Source organism: Hyla sarda, unplaced genomic scaffold (genome assembly GCF_029499605.1).
Source record: "Hyla sarda isolate aHylSar1 unplaced genomic scaffold, aHylSar1.hap1 scaffold_849, whole genome shotgun sequence".
Classification (NCBI taxonomy): Eukaryota; Metazoa; Chordata; class Amphibia; order Anura; family Hylidae; genus Hyla; species Hyla sarda.
In genome coordinates, this window is record NW_026610876.1 from 16,086 (window position 1) to 30,054 (window position 13,969).

The 13,969-nt window shown below is 46.0% G+C and overlaps 7 non-coding genes across 7 annotated transcripts; all 7 read left to right on the forward strand.

Annotated features, from left to right (window-relative positions):
* Positions 1 to 29: 29 nt before the first annotated feature.
* On the forward strand, positions 30 to 220 carry LOC130347669 (U2 spliceosomal RNA). Its single transcript, XR_008885553.1, has one exon. It is a non-coding gene; the product is annotated as a U2 spliceosomal RNA (small nuclear RNA).
* A 2,095-nt stretch (positions 221 to 2,315) lies between these two features.
* Positions 2,316 to 2,506, forward strand: LOC130347670 (U2 spliceosomal RNA). Its single transcript, XR_008885554.1, has one exon. It is a non-coding gene; the product is annotated as a U2 spliceosomal RNA (small nuclear RNA).
* A 2,097-nt stretch (positions 2,507 to 4,603) lies between these two features.
* LOC130347648 (U2 spliceosomal RNA) lies at positions 4,604 to 4,794 on the forward strand. Its single transcript, XR_008885540.1, has one exon. It is a non-coding gene; the product is annotated as a U2 spliceosomal RNA (small nuclear RNA).
* A 2,093-nt stretch (positions 4,795 to 6,887) lies between these two features.
* On the forward strand, positions 6,888 to 7,078 carry LOC130347671 (U2 spliceosomal RNA). The gene has a single exon (XR_008885555.1). It is a non-coding gene; the product is annotated as a U2 spliceosomal RNA (small nuclear RNA).
* Positions 7,079 to 9,170: 2,092 nt separating this feature from the next.
* On the forward strand, positions 9,171 to 9,361 carry LOC130347672 (U2 spliceosomal RNA). The gene has a single exon (XR_008885556.1). It is a non-coding gene; the product is annotated as a U2 spliceosomal RNA (small nuclear RNA).
* A 2,093-nt stretch (positions 9,362 to 11,454) lies between these two features.
* Positions 11,455 to 11,645, forward strand: LOC130347673 (U2 spliceosomal RNA). The gene has a single exon (XR_008885557.1). It is a non-coding gene; the product is annotated as a U2 spliceosomal RNA (small nuclear RNA).
* Positions 11,646 to 13,728: 2,083 nt separating this feature from the next.
* LOC130347674 (U2 spliceosomal RNA) lies at positions 13,729 to 13,919 on the forward strand. The gene has a single exon (XR_008885558.1). It is a non-coding gene; the product is annotated as a U2 spliceosomal RNA (small nuclear RNA).
* The last annotated feature ends 50 nt before the right edge of the window (positions 13,920 to 13,969 follow it).

A 13,969-nucleotide genomic window follows, 5' to 3' on the forward strand; every position in this document is an offset into this window, starting at 1 on the left:
ACCTTGTTGGGCCTGCCCCTTTCACGGTTATCGCTTCTCGGCCTTTTGGCTAAGATCAAGTGTAGTATCTGTTCTTATCAGTTTAATATCTGATACGTCCCCTATCTGGGGACCATATATTAAATGGATTTTTGAGAACGGGGGCCGATTTCGAAGCTTGCTTCCGTCGCCCTATGCATTGACCCGATATGGCAGTATCTTCGGGTACAGTGCACCACCCCCTTACAGGGTTAAAAAGAAAGATTCCTACTTTCATTGCTACCTGCTTGCTGGCTAGCCAGCTAGCCAGCCCTGTGGGCCTTGCTGCTGCTGCTGCTGCTGCTGCAGCCAAAAAACAAAAGGTGGTGCTGCTGCTGCTTCTGCTGCTTCTGCTTGTGTCTGGCCGCTGTTGGAGCGTCCAGGCACAGGACTTCTGCTGCTGCTGACTAAATGGCCTCCTTAATTGGATCATTTGAGTAGCCAGCACACCTGTGCAGGTAGGGCATGACATGATAGGCAGCTGCCTTGATAGCGGGTGGGTGCTGAATGTTCCTAATTGACAAAATAAGATTAATGCTTATGAAGAAATATAAAATCTCATCCCTTCCCCAATATCGCGCCACACCCCTACCCCTTAATTCCCTGGTTGAACTTGATGGACATATGTCTTTTTTCGACCGTACTAACTATGTAACTATGTAACATAACATGGGGGGGTCTCCTGGCTGTTCACACAGGTGTGTCATTGCTGTACATTGACCATGCATTGCTTCTGTGGTATTGCAAAGGCAAAGACAAATGCTTCCAGCCATCCATTGCACTAATGGATTGGTCATCAGCTGGCTGTCTATGTCCCGCATCAATATAGACCAAAGTACAGAGGGTTAGGCTATGCTATAGTGCACCTACCTGATGCATCAGAAGGTGCGAGGCCCTTGCTAAATTCTGTGCACAGACTTTGAGATCTATGCTTTAGACTGTATCTAAACCTGCTCCAACATGGACTGACATTCTGGCCTACTTTCAGCCGATGCGACTTGTCTGTCGCTGAACAGTCGCTTTTTATGTATTCAGCACCTATGTATAATGTTGTAAAAATGCTCTAGAAGCTAAAGTCGCAGAAATGTCACACATATTTGGCCTGCAACTTTCTGTGCGACAAATTCAGACAGGAAAAATCAGTATAAATCCTTAGAAAATTATCCCCCAGTGTCTCCATCTGCTGGCGGTATTGAATAAGCATTGCTGCACTGATGGGGTATGCATTAGACGAAAAAAAAGAAGAAAAAGAAGAATAATACGCCCAGAAAAGAGGCGAAAAGGAGAAAAACGTAAAAAAACGTGAAAAAAAAGTAAGAGGAAGAGAAGGGAAAAAAAGGTGGAAATGGGTTTAAAAGTGATTTCGGCGGAGAAATATATATATATATATATATATATATATATATATATATATATATATATATACGCGCACACACACACATATATATAAACGTATTCTCCGTTGAGATATTGCAGCCGCTGCTGTGTCCAGGCCCAGGAGCCTTAGCACTGTGCTGTGATGTCACTCAATACCACTGACATCACTAGGTGTAAACAACATCTCTCCTTTGCTGTGTATGTGACTATGGAGCTGTTTGGTGATGTCGTCTATTATGGCCTTCATAGAAGCAACAGGAGATTGTTGCATCCATCTAGAACCCTCAGAACTACAGTGCTATGATGTCACTCACTTCCACAGGCCTTGCAGAGTGTAAACAACAACAACCCAGCTTTGTTGTGTATGTAACCATAGGGATTGTGATGTCACCTAGAACCTTCACAGCAGCGACAGCTTTATGAGGAGCATCAGCACTGCTCTGCCTGAGCAGAACCATCACCGCCATAGGTTGTCAAATAACCCGGATTTAACCCACACAGGTAAGTCCAATGGGGTGCAGGCATGTCCTCTATGCTTACAGCTTCCCGTGGGTGTTGGTTTGATACCGTTTGGGGACAGCCAAGGAGGCATCTGCAGGCAACAAAGGTAGGTGTGTGCTTGTGTGTGTGTTTCCTATGCAGATCCTAAGCCCAGTGTCACATGCAAGTAGGAGGAGTAAGAAGGGTTCCTGGCAAATCCGGGTTATGGATTGCATTTAAAAAGGCCCCGTGGGAGTGCAATGGGCCCCTGTCTTGCTGCTTAGCAATAATGGTATGGGTTTAGGTTCTGCTGTGTGTACTGGTGGTTGACTGCCCCCCAGCCCAGAGTGTGCATGGAAAATTGTCTGGCAGCCTCCCTGACAGCAAGCAGTGATAGTGCCCATGAAGGGGACCTTGTTGGGCCCGCCCCTTTCACGGTTATCGCTTCTCGGCCTTTTGGCTAAGATCAAGTGTAGTATCTGTTCTTATCAGTTTAATATCTGATACGTCCCCTATCTGGGGACCATATATTAAATGGATTTTTGAGAACGGGGGCCGATTTCGAAGCTTGCTTCCGTCGCCCTATGCATTGACCCGATATGGCAGTATCTTCGGGTACAGTGCACCACCCCCTTACAGGGTTAAAAAGAAAGATTCCTACTTTCATTGCTACCTGCTTGCTGGCTAGCCAGCTAGCCAGCCCTGTGGGCCTTGCTGCTGCTGCTGCTGCTGCTGCAGCCAAAAAACAAAAGGTGGTGCTGCTGCTGCTTCTGCTGCTTCTGCTTGTGTCTGGCCGCTGTTGGAGCGTCCAGGCACAGGACTTCTGCTGCTGCTGACTAAATGGCCTCCTTAATTGGATCATTTGAGTAGCCAGCACACCTGTGCAGGTAGGGCATGACATGATAGGCAGCTGCCTTGATAGCGGGTGGGTGCTGAATGTTCCTAATTGACAAAATAAGATTAATGCTTATGAAGAAATATAAAATCTCATCCCTTCCCCAATATCGCGCCACACCCCTACCCCTTAATTCCCTGGTTGAACTTGATGGACATATGTCTTTTTTCGACCGTACTAACTATGTAACTATGTAACATAACATGGGGGGGTCTCCTGGCTGTTCACACAGGTGTGTCATTGCTGTACATTGACCATGCATTGCTTCTGTGGTATTGCAAAGGCAAAGACAAATGCTTCCAGCCATCCATTGCACTAATGGATTGGTCATCAGCTGGCTGTCTATGTCCCGCATCAATATAGACCAAAGTACAGAGGGTTAGGCTATGCTATAGTGCACCTACCTGATGCATCAGAAGGTGCGAGGCCCTTGCTAAATTCTGTGCACAGACTTTGAGATCTATGCTTTAGACTGTATCTAAACCTGCTCCAACATGGACTGACATTCTGGCCTACTTTCAGCCGATGCGACTTGTCTGTCGCTGAACAGTCGCTTTTTATGTATTCAGCACCTATGTATAATGTTGTAAAAATGCTCTAGAAGCTAAAGTCGCAGAAATGTCACACATATTTGGCCTGCAACTTTCTGTGCGACAAATTCAGACAGGAAAAATCAGTATAAATCCTTAGAAAATTATCCCCCAGTGTCTCCATCTGCTGGCGGTATTGAATAAGCATTGCTGCACTGATGGGGTATGCATTAGACGAAAAAAAAGAAGAAAAAGAAGAATAATACGCCCAGAAAAGAGGCGAAAAGGAGAAAAACGTAAAAAAACGTGAAAAAAAAGTAAGAGGAAGAGAAGGGAAAAAAAGGTGGAAATGGGTTTAAAAGTGATTTCGGCGGAGAAATATATATATATATATATATATATATATATATATATATATATATATATATATACGCGCACACACACACATATATATAAACGTATTCTCCGTTGAGATATTGCAGCCGCTGCTGTGTCCAGGCCCAGGAGCCTTAGCACTGTGCTGTGATGTCACTCAATACCACTGACATCACTAGGTGTAAACAACATCTCTCCTTTGCTGTGTATGTGACTATGGAGCTGTTTGGTGATGTCGTCTATTATGGCCTTCATAGAAGCAACAGGAGATTGTTGCATCCATCTAGAACCCTCAGAACTACAGTGCTATGATGTCACTCACTTCCACAGGCCTTGCAGAGTGTAAACAACAACAACCCAGCTTTGTTGTGTATGTAACCATAGGGATTGTGATGTCACCTAGAACCTTCACAGCAGCGACAGCTTTATGAGGAGCATCAGCACTGCTCTGCCTGAGCAGAACCATCACCGCCATAGGTTGTCAAATAACCCGGATTTAACCCACACAGGTAAGTCCAATGGGGTGCAGGCATGTCCTCTATGCTTACAGCTTCCCGTGGGTGTTGGTTTGATACCGTTTGGGGACAGCCAAGGAGGCATCTGCAGGCAACAAAGGTAGGTGTGTGCTTGTGTGTGTGTTTCCTATGCAGATCCTAAGCCCAGTGTCACATGCAAGTAGGAGGAGTAAGAAGGGTTCCTGGCAAATCCGGGTTATGGATTGCATTTAAAAAGGCCCCGTGGGAGTGCAATGGGCCCCTGTCTTGCTGCTTAGCAATAATGGTATGGGTTTAGGTTCTGCTGTGTGTACTGGTGGTTGACTGCCCCCCAGCCCAGAGTGTGCATGGAAAATTGTCTGGCAGCCTCCCTGACAGCAAGCAGTGATAGTGCCCATGAAGGGGACCTTGTTGGGCCCGCCCCTTTCACGGTTATCGCTTCTCGGCCTTTTGGCTAAGATCAAGTGTAGTATCTGTTCTTATCAGTTTAATATCTGATACGTCCCCTATCTGGGGACCATATATTAAATGGATTTTTGAGAACGGGGGCCGATTTCGAAGCTTGCTTCCGTCGCCCTATGCATTGACCCGATATGGCAGTATCTTCGGGTACAGTGCACCACCTCCTTACAGGGTTAAAAAGAAAGATTCCTACTTTCATTGCTACCTGCTTGCTGGCTAGCCAGCTAGCCAGCCCTGTGGGCCTTGCTGCTGCTGCTGCTGCTGCTGCAGCCAAAAAACAAAAGGTGGTGCTGCTGCTGCTTCTGCTGCTTCTGCTTGTGTCTGGCCGCTGTTGGAGCGTCCAGGCACAGGACTTCTGCTGCTGCTGACTAAATGGCCTCCTTAATTGGATCATTTGAGTAGCCAGCACACCTGTGCAGGTAGGGCATGACATGATAGGCAGCTGCCTTGATAGCGGGTGGGTGCTGAATGTTCCTAATTGACAAAATAAGATTAATGCTTATGAAGAAATATAAAATCTCATCCCTTCCCCAATATCGCGCCACACCCCTACCCCTTAATTCCCTGGTTGAACTTGATGGACATATGTCTTTTTTCGACCGTACTAACTATGTAACTATGTAACATAACATGGGGGGGTCTCCTGGCTGTTCACACAGGTGTGTCATTGCTGTACATTGACCATGCATTGCTTCTGTGGTATTGCAAAGGCAAAGACAAATGCTTCCAGCCATCCATTGCACTAATGGATTGGTCATCAGCTGGCTGTCTATGTCCCGCATCAATATAGACCAAAGTACAGAGGGTTAGGCTATGCTATAGTGCACCTACCTGATGCATCAGAAGGTGCGAGGCCCTTGCTAAATTCTGTGCACAGACTTTGAGATCTATGCTTTAGACTGTATCTAAACCTGCTCCAACATGGACTGACATTCTGGCCTACTTTCAGCCGATGCGACTTGTCTGTCGCTGAACAGTCGCTTTTTATGTATTCAGCACCTATGTATAATGTTGTAAAAATGCTCTAGAAGCTAAAGTCGCAGAAATGTCACACATATTTGGCCTGCAACTTTCTGTGCGACAAATTCAGACAGGAAAAATCAGTATAAATCCTTAGAAAATTATCCCCCAGTGTCTCCATCTGCTGGCGGTATTGAATAAGCATTGCTGCACTGATGGGGTATGCATTAGACGAAAAAAAAGAAGAAAAAGAAGAATAATACGCCCAGAAAAGAGGCGAAAAGGAGAAAAACGTAAAAAAACGTGAAAAAAAAGTAAGAGGAAGAGAAGGGAAAAAAAGGTGGAAATGGGTTTAAAAGTGATTTCGGCGGAGAAATATATATATATATATATATATATATATATATATATATATATATATATACGCGCACACACACACATATATATAAACGTATTCTCCGTTGAGATATTGCAGCCGCTGCTGTGTCCAGGCCCAGGAGCCTTAGCACTGTGCTGTGATGTCACTCAATACCACTGACATCACTAGGTGTAAACAACATCTCTCCTTTGCTGTGTATGTGACTATGGAGCTGTTTGGTGATGTCGTCTATTATGGCCTTCATAGAAGCAACAGGAGATTGTTGCATCCATCTAGAACCCTCAGAACTACAGTGCTATGATGTCACTCACTTCCACAGGCCTTGCAGAGTGTAAACAACAACAACCCAGCTTTGTTGTGTATGTAACCATAGGGATTGTGATGTCACCTAGAACCTTCACAGCAGCGACAGCTTTATGAGGAGCATCAGCACTGCTCTGCCTGAGCAGAACCATCACCGCCATAGGTTGTCAAATAACCCGGATTTAACCCACACAGGTAAGTCCAATGGGGTGCAGGCATGTCCTCTATGCTTACAGCTTCCCGTGGGTGTTGGTTTGATACCGTTTGGGGACAGCCAAGGAGGCATCTGCAGGCAACAAAGGTAGGTGTGTGCTTGTGTGTGTGTTTCCTATGCAGATCCTAAGCCCAGTGTCACATGCAAGTAGGAGGAGTAAGAAGGGTTCCTGGCAAATCCGGGTTATGGATTGCATTTAAAAAGGCCCCGTGGGAGTGCAATGGGCCCCTGTCTTGCTGCTTAGCAATAATGGTATGGGTTTAGGTTCTGCTGTGTGTACTGGTGGTTGACTGCCCCCCAGCCCAGAGTGTGCATGGAAAATTGTCTGGCAGCCTCCCTGACAGCAAGCAGTGATAGTGCCCATGAAGGGGACCTTGTTGGGCCCGCCCCTTTCACGGTTATCGCTTCTCGGCCTTTTGGCTAAGATCAAGTGTAGTATCTGTTCTTATCAGTTTAATATCTGATACGTCCCCTATCTGGGGACCATATATTAAATGGATTTTTGAGAACGGGGGCCGATTTCGAAGCTTGCTTCCGTCGCCCTATGCATTGACCCGATATGGCAGTATCTTCGGGTACAGTGCACCACCCCCTTACAGGGTTAAAAAGAAAGATTCCTACTTTCATTGCTACCTGCTTGCTGGCTAGCCAGCTAGCCAGCCCTGTGGGCCTTGCTGCTGCTGCTGCTGCTGCTGCTGCAGCCAAAAAACAAAAGGTGGTGCTGCTGCTGCTTCTGCTGCTTCTGCTTGTGTCTGGCCGCTGTTGGAGCGTCCAGGCACAGGACTTCTGCTGCTGCTGACTAAATGGCCTCCTTAATTGGATCATTTGAGTAGCCAGCACACCTGTGCAGGTAGGGCATGACATGATAGGCAGCTGCCTTGATAGCGGGTGGGTGCTGAATGTTCCTAATTGACAAAATAAGATTAATGCTTATGAAGAAATATAAAATCTCATCCCTTCCCCAATATCGCGCCACACCCCTACCCCTTAATTCCCTGGTTGAACTTGATGGACATATGTCTTTTTTCGACCGTACTAACTATGTAACTATGTAACATAACATGGGGGGGTCTCCTGGCTGTTCACACAGGTGTGTCATTGCTGTACATTGACCATGCATTGCTTCTGTGGTATTGCAAAGGCAAAGACAAATGCTTCCAGCCATCCATTGCACTAATGGATTGGTCATCAGCTGGCTGTCTATGTCCCGCATCAATATAGACCAAAGTACAGAGGGTTAGGCTATGCTATAGTGCACCTACCTGATGCATCAGAAGGTGCGAGGCCCTTGCTAAATTCTGTGCACAGACTTTGAGATCTATGCTTTAGACTGTATCTAAACCTGCTCCAACATGGACTGACATTCTGGCCTACTTTCAGCCGATGCGACTTGTCTGTCGCTGAACAGTCGCTTTTTATGTATTCAGCACCTATGTATAATGTTGTAAAAATGCTCTAGAAGCTAAAGTCGCAGAAATGTCACACATATTTGGCCTGCAACTTTCTGTGCGACAAATTCAGACAGGAAAAATCAGTATAAATCCTTAGAAAATTATCCCCCAGTGTCTCCATCTGCTGGCGGTATTGAATAAGCATTGCTGCACTGATGGGGTATGCATTAGACGAAAAAAAAGAAGAAAAAGAAGAATAATACGCCCAGAAAAGAGGCGAAAAGGAGAAAAACGTAAAAAAACGTGAAAAAAAAGTAAGAGGAAGAGAAGGGAAAAAAAGGTGGAAATGGGTTTAAAAGTGATTTCGGCGGAGAAATATATATATATATATATATATATATATATATATATATATATATACGCGCACACACACACATATATATAAACGTATTCTCCGTTGAGATATTGCAGCCGCTGCTGTGTCCAGGCCCAGGAGCCTTAGCACTGTGCTGTGATGTCACTCAATACCACTGACATCACTAGGTGTAAACAACATCTCTCCTTTGCTGTGTATGTGACTATGGAGCTGTTTGGTGATGTCGTCTATTATGGCCTTCATAGAAGCAACAGGAGATTGTTGCATCCATCTAGAACCCTCAGAACTACAGTGCTATGATGTCACTCACTTCCACAGGCCTTGCAGAGTGTAAACAACAACAACCCAGCTTTGTTGTGTATGTAACCATAGGGATTGTGATGTCACCTAGAACCTTCACAGCAGCGACAGCTTTATGAGGAGCATCAGCACTGCTCTGCCTGAGCAGAACCATCACCGCCATAGGTTGTCAAATAACCCGGATTTAACCCACACAGGTAAGTCCAATGGGGTGCAGGCATGTCCTCTATGCTTACAGCTTCCCGTGGGTGTTGGTTTGATACCGTTTGGGGACAGCCAAGGAGGCATCTGCAGGCAACAAAGGTAGGTGTGTGCTTGTGTGTGTGTTTCCTATGCAGATCCTAAGCCCAGTGTCACATGCAAGTAGGAGGAGTAAGAAGGGTTCCTGGCAAATCCGGGTTATGGATTGCATTTAAAAAGGCCCCGTGGGAGTGCAATGGGCCCCTGTCTTGCTGCTTAGCAATAATGGTATGGGTTTAGGTTCTGCTGTGTGTACTGGTGGTTGACTGCCCCCCAGCCCAGAGTGTGCATGGAAAATTGTCTGGCAGCCTCCCTGACAGCAAGCAGTGATAGTGCCCATGAAGGGGACCTTGTTGGGCCCGCCCCTTTCACGGTTATCGCTTCTCGGCCTTTTGGCTAAGATCAAGTGTAGTATCTGTTCTTATCAGTTTAATATCTGATACGTCCCCTATCTGGGGACCATATATTAAATGGATTTTTGAGAACGGGGGCCGATTTCGAAGCTTGCTTCCGTCGCCCTATGCATTGACCCGATATGGCAGTATCTTCGGGTACAGTGCACCACCCCCTTACAGGGTTAAAAAGAAAGATTCCTACTTTCATTGCTACCTGCTTGCTGGCTAGCCAGCTAGCCAGCCCTGTGGGCCTTGCTGCTGCTGCTGCTGCTGCTGCAGCCAAAAAACAAAAGGTGGTGCTGCTGCTGCTTCTGCTGCTTCTGCTTGTGTCTGGCCGCTGTTGGAGCGTCCAGGCACAGGACTTCTGCTGCTGCTGACTAAATGGCCTCCTTAATTGGATCATTTGAGTAGCCAGCACACCTGTGCAGGTAGGGCATGACATGATAGGCAGCTGCCTTGATAGCGGGTGGGTGCTGAATGTTCCTAATTGACAAAATAAGATTAATGCTTATGAAGAAATATAAAATCTCATCCCTTCCCCAATATCGCGCCACACCCCTACCCCTTAATTCCCTGGTTGAACTTGATGGACATATGTCTTTTTTCGACCGTACTAACTATGTAACTATGTAACATAACATGGGGGGGTCTCCTGGCTGTTCACACAGGTGTGTCATTGCTGTACATTGACCATGCATTGCTTCTGTGGTATTGCAAAGGCAAAGACAAATGCTTCCAGCCATCCATTGCACTAATGGATTGGTCATCAGCTGGCTGTCTATGTCCCGCATCAATATAGACCAAAGTACAGAGGGTTAGGCTATGCTATAGTGCACCTACCTGATGCATCAGAAGGTGCGAGGCCCTTGCTAAATTCTGTGCACAGACTTTGAGATCTATGCTTTAGACTGTATCTAAACCTGCTCCAACATGGACTGACATTCTGGCCTACTTTCAGCCGATGCGACTTGTCTGTCGCTGAACAGTCGCTTTTTATGTATTCAGCACCTATGTATAATGTTGTAAAAATGCTCTAGAAGCTAAAGTCGCAGAAATGTCACACATATTTGGCCTGCAACTTTCTGTGCGACAAATTCAGACAGGAAAAATCAGTATAAATCCTTAGAAAATTATCCCCCAGTGTCTCCATCTGCTGGCGGTATTGAATAAGCATTGCTGCACTGATGGGGTATGCATTAGACGAAAAAAAAGAAGAAAAAGAAGAATAATACGCCCAGAAAAGAGGCGAAAAGGAGAAAAACGTAAAAAAACGTGAAAAAAAAGTAAGAGGAAGAGAAGGGAAAAAAAGGTGGAAATGGGTTTAAAAGTGATTTCGGCGGAGAAATATATATATATATATATATATATATATATATATATATATATATATATACGCGCACACACACACATATATATAAACGTATTCTCCGTTGAGATATTGCAGCCGCTGCTGTGTCCAGGCCCAGGAGCCTTAGCACTGTGCTGTGATGTCACTCAATACCACTGACATCACTAGGTGTAAACAACATCTCTCCTTTGCTGTGTATGTGACTATGGAGCTGTTTGGTGATGTCGTCTATTATGGCCTTCATAGAAGCAACAGGAGATTGTTGCATCCATCTAGAACCCTCAGAACTACAGTGCTATGATGTCACTCACTTCCACAGGCCTTGCAGAGTGTAAACAACAACAACCCAGCTTTGTTGTGTATGTAACCATAGGGATTGTGATGTCACCTAGAACCTTCACAGCAGCGACAGCTTTATGAGGAGCATCAGCACTGCTCTGCCTGAGCAGAACCATCACCGCCATAGGTTGTCAAATAACCCGGATTTAACCCACACAGGTAAGTCCAATGGGGTGCAGGCATGTCCTCTATGCTTACAGCTTCCCGTGGGTGTTGGTTTGATACCGTTTGGGGACAGCCAAGGAGGCATCTGCAGGCAACAAAGGTAGGTGTGTGCTTGTGTGTGTGTTTCCTATGCAGATCCTAAGCCCAGTGTCACATGCAAGTAGGAGGAGTAAGAAGGGTTCCTGGCAAATCCGGGTTATGGATTGCATTTAAAAAGGCCCCGTGGGAGTGCAATGGGCCCCTGTCTTGCTGCTTAGCAATAATGGTATGGGTTTAGGTTCTGCTGTGTGTACTGGTGGTTGACTGCCCCCCAGCCCAGAGTGTGCATGGAAAATTGTCTGGCAGCCTCCCTGACAGCAAGCAGTGATAGTGCCCATGAAGGGGACCTTGTTGGGCCCGCCCCTTTCACGGTTATCGCTTCTCGGCCTTTTGGCTAAGATCAAGTGTAGTATCTGTTCTTATCAGTTTAATATCTGATACGTCCCCTATCTGGGGACCATATATTAAATGGATTTTTGAGAACGGGGGCCGATTTCGAAGCTTGCTTCCGTCGCCCTATGCATTGACCCGATATGGCAGTATCTTCGGGTACAGTGCACCACCCCCTTACAGGGTTAAAAAGAAAGATTCCTACTTTCATTGCTACCTGCTTGCTGGCTAGCCAGCTAGCCAGCCCTGTGGGCCTTGCTGCTGCTGCTGCTGCTGCTGCAGCCAAAAAACAAAAGGTGGTGCTGCTGCTGCTTCTGCTGCTTCTGCTTGTGTCTGGCCGCTGTTGGAGCGTCCAGGCACAGGACTTCTGCTGCTGCTGACTAAATGGCCTCCTTAATTGGATCATTTGAGTAGCCAGCACACCTGTGCAGGTAGGGCATGACATGATAGGCAGCTGCCTTGATAGCGGGTGGGTGCTGAATGTTCCTAATTGACAAAATAAGATTAATGCTTATGAAGAAATATAAAATCTCATCCCTTCCCCAATATCGCGCCACACCCCTACCCCTTAATTCCCTGGTTGAACTTGATGGACATATGTCTTTTTTCGACCGTACTAACTATGTAACTATGTAACATAACATGGGGGGGTCTCCTGGCTGTTCACACAGGTGTGTCATTGCTGTACATTGACCATGCATTGCTTCTGTGGTATTGCAAAGGCAAAGACAAATGCTTCCAGCCATCCATTGCACTAATGGATTGGTCATCAGCTGGCTGTCTATGTCCCGCATCAATATAGACCAAAGTACAGAGGGTTAGGCTATGCTATAGTGCACCTACCTGATGCATCAGAAGGTGCGAGGCCCTTGCTAAATTCTGTGCACAGACTTTGAGATCTATGCTTTAGACTGTATCTAAACCTGCTCCAACATGGACTGACATTCTGGCCTACTTTCAGCCGATGCGACTTGTCTGTCGCTGAACAGTCGCTTTTTATGTATTCAGCACCTATGTATAATGTTGTAAAAATGCTCTAGAAGCTAAAGTCGCAGAAATGTCACACATATTTGGCCTGCAACTTTCTGTGCGACAAATTCAGACAGGAAAAATCAGTATAAATCCTTAGAAAATTATCCCCCAGTGTCTCCATCTGCTGGCGGTATTGAATAAGCATTGCTGCACTGATGGGGTATGCATTAGACGAAAAAAAAGAAGAAAAAGAAGAATAATACGCCCAGAAAAGAGGCGAAAAGGAGAAAAACGTAAAAAAACGTGAAAAAAAAGTAAGAGGAAGAGAAGGGAAAAAAAGGTGGAAATGGGTTTAAAAGTGATTTCGGCGGAGAAATATATATATATATATATATATATATATATATATATATACGCGCACACACACACATATATATAAACGTATTCTCCGTTGAGATATTGCAGCCGCTGCTGTGTCCAGGCCCAGGAGCCTTAGCACTGTGCTGTGATGTCACTCAATACCACTGACATCACTAGGTGTAAACAACATCTCTCCTTTGCTGTGTATGTGACTATGGAGCTGTTTGGTGATGTCGTCTATTATGGCCTTCATAGAAGCAACAGGAGATTGTTGCATCCATCTAGAACCCTCAGAACTACAGTGCTATGATGTCACTCACTTCCACAGGCCTTGCAGAGTGTAAACAACAACAACCCAGCTTTGTTGTGTATGTAACCATAGGGATTGTGATGTCACCTAGAACCTTCACAGCAGCGACAGCTTTATGAGGAGCATCAGCACTGCTCTGCCTGAGCAGAACCATCACCGCCATAGGTTGTCAAATAACCCGGATTTAACCCACACAGGTAAGTCCAATGGGGTGCAGGCATGTCCTCTATGCTTACAGCTTCCCGTGGGTGTTGGTTTGATACCGTTTGGGAACAGCCAAGGAGGCATCTGCAGGCAACAAAGGTAGGTGTGTGCTTGTGTGTGTGTTTCCTATGCAGATCCTAAGCCCAGTGTCACATGCAAGTAGGAGGAGTAAGAAGGGTTCCTGGCAAATCCGGGTTATGGATTGCATTTAAAAAGGCCCCGTGGGAGTGCAATGGGCCCCTGTCTTGCTGCTTAGCAATAATGGTATGGGTTTAGGTTCTGCTGTGTGTACTGGTGGTTGACTGCCCCCCAGCCCAGAGTGTGCATGGAAAATTGTCTGGCAGCCTCCCTGACAGCAAGCAGTGATAGTGCCCATGAAGGGGACCTTGTTGGGCCCGCCCCTTTCACGGTTATCGCTTCTCGGCCTTTTGGCTAAGATCAAGTGTAGTATCTGTTCTTATCAGTTTAATATCTGATACGTCCCCTATCTGGGGACCATATATTAAATGGATTTTTGAGAACGGGGGCCGATTTCGAAGCTTGCTTCCGTCGCCCTATGCATTGACCCGATATGGCAGTATCTTCGGGTACAGTGCACCACCCCCTTACAGGGTTAAAAAGAAAGATTCCTACTTTCATTGCTACCTGCTTGC